Genomic DNA, 5,729 nt, shown 5'->3' on the forward strand with positions numbered 1-5,729 from the left:
CACATAAATTATGAACTAGACTGGTTTAAATAAATGTAGTGGGATTCATATTTTGTTCTGAAGAAGCACACTTGGATGAATGTATTCATTTACTTTAAACCTGTACCAACAGCAAATCAGATATGCAGATCTATTGAACTGTAGTTCAGACGACTGACTTAAAATGATGGGGTGGGTTTTTCAGTGGCTCTTTAGCAGAAGCAAAAAACTGTGACAAAGATATATATATTCAGGGCTTTTTCTTTTTTTTTTTTACTCTTAGTAAAATGCCTCCTGCATTTTAAATCCCTCCCATTTTCATTCGGCACACTCTTGGCAAGCTTTCATTCACATCTCATATCTTTTGATGGAGCTTTTGCAGAACCCCACTATAAATTTAATCATAAAATAATAGACAGCTTTATTTTATGCCTCGGCCGAAACAGTTGACCAGTAGATAAAGGAAATAAAATGTCCTCAGTATTAAAATGTTCACCGGCTTGAATTTTTTAACCCCGACTTTAAATCATAAGAAACAAACTGTGGCGTGTGTGCCCTCCGCATGTTACTGATTTTAAACAAATTTAGAACAGCTGATGTACGAGTTTGGTCAAAAGCAGCTGAAACTGAAGCTTTGGTGCCAGTGCGCTTCAGTCAAGCTAATGTTCAGAGGAACTTTTAAGACAATTTACAGCGTGTCTGAATTAAATACAGAGCTGTTAATCATCCTGCCAGTTTCAATCCTTCAATTTCATATTTAATATATGGCAATCATACCCACATGGTCAGGAAGAGGCAGTCCATTTATCCCCTAAGAGAGATATTTTCTTCTGCCTACTGGTAAGTGAGCTAATTTAAGAGAGATAAAGGAAGGCGTAGATAAAAAATGCATGGAGAACAGAGAATGAGAAAGAGACGGACAAGAAGGGAAGAAAAACATATGGCTGCTGTTATCTCTGTCTATTCTTTCTTTTAAAGCCTGAGGTGCAGGCTCAAGTGAGAGCGTGTAGGAGTTTTTTTGTGTGTGTGTTGACTAAATCTGCTGCTCCCTATCTTTTGCTTGGCTGGCTTTATCTCTCTTTCCTTTGCTTTCTTTCCCAATACCTCACTGTTTTTATGTGTCTCTCTTAACATTTTATATCCCCCTCATTTTTCCCTTTCACATATATCTTTTATTCTTCATCCATATCTCCCCGCTTCAGTCTGCCAACATCTTTCTCTATTAGAGGTCAGAGGTCAACAGTGTCAACCTCATCTTTGACTGAAAACATCAGAGTGTCATCTGAAGGCTCGCCGGGGGACGCCACAACCACTGGGGAAATTGCCACAGCCCTGTATCTGTGACACAGGTTGTCATTCAGAGCTCGCTTGGAATCTCTGCCAGCACTGGTGGATAAACCAGCAGTGTCCTGGGAGATTTATGGAAATAGTAAAGAAGGAGAATCTATTTAGTCATGTTATTTCAACACGTGAAATAAAATGTGCTTTCAATCGTCTTCCACTTCACGCCACAGTAATCACATCAAATGGGTCTTGATTATTATGGCAGAGGGAGAGCTGGCTGACGCAGGACAGAGCGCAGACAGAGAAGCAGCAGGATGAATACAGATGGAAACTGGAGGCGCTCATTCTTCTGCTTCCAGCTCTGAGAGTATGAGTGTAAGTTTAAGTCCAGTAATTAGACATAAAACATATTAAACACATTACTAAGCCTATGTCCATCTGGCTGGAGTCTACATGCTGAACATGGTGAGTGCAAATTGGCTCAGGTATGAAACATTAATAAAGAATCATGTGGAACACTTGCAACATGTTGACCTAAATACAGACTCAGCTACATGACAGTAATTGGAACAATAAGATATTGTGCACACACGGGGAAATGGCTCTGTGTGGCACGGATACCAGTATTTATTTCTGCACTTCACCTTTATTGTAGTTTTGGATTATAGCCAGATGGGGACCTGGTCCACTGTGTCCTTCACATTAAAACACTCACTGTCCTCAACCCTTTATGATGAAATGACTTCTTGTATTTCCACACCGTTGCTCTGTTTTCATTGTCTTTTAGTGCATTAATAATGCTGCTCAGTGTTATACAGATGACAGACATTATCAGAAAACTGCACAGGCCCTACTATGGAATCTGACTGGCCACCACTGATGGGCCAATAACCAGAGTGAGGAGGTGGAGGTAGTTGGCTTGTTAGTGTCACATTTTCTGCATGAACCTTTATTCAAAATGACTGAAAGAGACACAAAATGTCAACAAAGACATGCAAAACAACAGCACAGAGATACAAACCGAAACTGACCACAGGCAAATGCAAACCCCCTTACAAAGAGCAAGTGCCTCGTTCAGTCCCTGTGAATGATGGGGTGAAGGGTGTCAAACAGTTCTGACACTGTTTGGAGATGCAAAATGCAGTGACATTTTGTTGAAACTGTTTTGCACTGAAAATTTTAAGTAGTTTAATTGGAAATCCATCCATCCATTCGCTTATCCCGTTCAGGGTCACGGGGGGGCTGGAGCCTATCCCAGCTGTCATAGGGTGAGAGGTGGGGTACACCCTGAACAGGTCGCCAGCCTGTCACAGGGCTAACACAGAGAGACAAACAGCCTTTCACACTCACATTCACACCTATGGGCAATTTAGAGTAGCCAATTAACATAACCCCAGTAAGTGCATGTCTTTGGAATGTAGGAGGAAACCGGAGTACCCGGAGGAAACCCACGCAAGCACGGGGAGAACATGCAAACTCCACACAGAGAGAGGGAGAGGCCTGGGCCAAGGTGGAATTGAACCCAGGCCTTCCAGATAGTATTCTAACTGTGAGGCAGCAGTGCTAACCACTGCGCCTCCCTGCTGCCCTAATTGGAAATCAATTATGATTTTATTGCTGCCAAGAATGAGGTTTTTAATGCCATCTTAATGAATTCTAGTTGTTTCTAACACCTGTCTCTCTATCCAACTATCTAGTATTGGTAGTCAAGATGCAAACTGTAGTAATTTGTCACTAATTTTGCCTCACATACAGTGGTGCCTGGTGTGAGCAATGTGTCAGTCAATTTAAGAGAATTTTAAAGAGGAAAAGTTAGGCTCATTTCCTTCACTCTACTGTAATAGCTCTGCATGATGTACAGTTCACGTTAATCCTCATTTACCTTACACCAGACTTTGGTGCAGCCCTTCAGCTCATCTTCTTCTCTCTTTAAGGTTATTCTTCTTTCTTCTGATTGGTTGCCCCTCACAACATTAACAGCAGGTGGGTGGGGCCTCTATGTATATCTGGTCTCACTGACATCATACCCCACAGTTTATTTGCCAAAAATAAACTGTCTGAAAAAGTGTTTAGAGCAGTTTGAAATCTGAGTTTTTGGATGGTGTTTAATGTGAGAATCCATCGTGGTAATAATGTATATTAATAGCAGAAATGAAAGAAAACCATAGAATAATCTTTACATTTTAAAGTTGATTGTTTGCATCTGTAAAAATTATACTTACTTTGGATTATAAAATGCATTTTTACTGGTAACAATGGAAGCCAAGGTTTCATTCCCATATCAGAGAGCATGTATATGTGTTAGCAGAAGCTTGTCTACATTTGAAAGCAGCCTCGTTTGCACAACCAAATTTTGTTTATGCTGAGAACGCCTCATTCTTCTCTTCACAGAAGCGGATCAGAAAGATCCCACAAAAGACAATACAGCAATGTATCTCAGCTGAACCCAGACTGAATAGAGACTAGATGCTGTCCTACTGATGTAGCCGGCCTCAGCTGCATCCCCATTTATTATGATAATTTTTTTTGTTTGTTTTTGGGTTTGTTTGGGTTTTTTTTGCTTTATTTTGTCTTCTTTTCAGCTGCTGATCGGGTTTCCAAAGAGGTAATGAAGAGGAATAGACTGCAAATTCACACACAATGACACACCTGTTGTCTGTAGGTGAGACCATTAGAGGAGGGACATCATGTGGCTCTAATCAACTCTAATCAGATGCGGTGTCGAACCAGCTGTGAAACTGTCTCTCTCTGTCGCCCTGAACGTGACCAGCAGGTGGCAACATGTTTAACAAAAACTGGAGCAGTGACAAGACAGGCTGTTTGGATTTCAGAGGAATGATACTTTGGAAGAATATTCCAACTATTCAAATATTCCTCCAAAGTATTTGTACCCCATCTTAATATACACTTTCACGCACTAAACCAAGCTGAATAACAGGGGCTTGGTGTTTGTATTCATCACATTTCTATCGCTTACTGAAAAGCTTATACCCATGGTACTGAGTCACGGATCCAGGGGGTACAATACTACTGCCAAGCATTAAATTAAATTCACTTTCCGTTTCAACCCAAACTCTATAAATCTTCTGGCCACGGGGGCATTTCAGCCGACCCTGAAGCAAAATTTATACGCAGGAAGAAACAATGAAGGTCTCCATCTTTACAGTCAACTATTTTCTATTCATTTCCACTCTAAGTGACCTGATCAATAATGAGACATCAACAGATAGTAAATGTAAATGTGAAAAGAGGTGCGTCCTGAGTAAGAGCGTAGGAATGAGTTTACTATTTGGGGGGGGGGGGGGGGGGGGGGACACTTATCAGAAACCTGACAAATCCATAAATACTCTGAGCAAAGCTTAAAACAATGCTATTTGATCTTTGACTTTCTTCTTTTTAAAATGTTTCTTGGAAAAAATAGTGTTGTGTACACCTATATTATGTCCGCCCCCCTCAGTTCATACGCCATTACCCCCTCTTCCGAGTCGCTCACAAAATAACCAGTTCAGTCAAAGAATCCCTGCAGCCTCCATCTGTTACAGAATAGAAACAAAAACATAAACGTTGCTAGCAAACAAACAAACTTGCAGCAGGAACTTTCCACCTCCCTCCACCATGTCGCCAGCAGGACAGCGCCCTCATCAACCTGTGTGAGTGTCGGGTATTGTGTGAACACACGCGCATACGTGCGCATTCACAGACTGCATTGAACCTTCATTTGAGAAATATATGAAAACCTTTTAAATTTCTTTGTGGAGGTGGCTAATCTGAGGTTAGATATCACCCTGTTCCCTGCTCTGCCTTTTCCTATCAGTTCATGCCCTCCTTGTGCAAGGTGTCAATGATCATCTTTTGGACTACTGTCAATTCAGCAGTCTTCCCCATGATTGTGTAGCCTACAGAACTAGACTGAGAAACCACGTAAAGGCCTTTGCAGGTGTTTTGAGTTAATTAGCTGATTAGAATGTGGCACCAGGTGTCTTCAGTATTGAACCTTTTCTCAATATTCTGATTTTCTGAGATCCTGAATTTGGGGGTTTTCATTAGTTGTCAGTTATAATCATCAAAATTAAAAGAAACAAACATTTGAATTATATCAGAGTAATGTGTTTAATGCGCCGCTTGAGCGATTTTTATGTGCGAGCCCAGCGCCTCTTTCCTGATGCCTACTTCAGGTGACCAGTGTAATGTCGTACATCAGAGTTTCTAATTTTCCATTAACATGAATGGTGGGGCTTCGATCATATAGCCAACTCATTGTGTCGCTGCCCAACCTCCACGACCAAAAGAAGAAGACTAAGTGAGGAACGCAGCACAAGTAAAAAATAAAAACAACCTGATTTTTGATGAACTTGATGAACTTTGTTCATTAAAAAAAATAACGATTTTCCCGATCGTACTTGAATCCATCACAAACTCCTCATTCTGTCCTCAACAATGAAGAACTTTTTCCATTGAGGGGAAAA

The sequence above is a fragment of the Archocentrus centrarchus genome, chromosome 16, assembly GCF_007364275.1.
Source record: "Archocentrus centrarchus isolate MPI-CPG fArcCen1 chromosome 16, fArcCen1, whole genome shotgun sequence".
Lineage (NCBI taxonomy): Eukaryota > Metazoa > Chordata > Actinopteri > Cichliformes > Cichlidae > Archocentrus > Archocentrus centrarchus.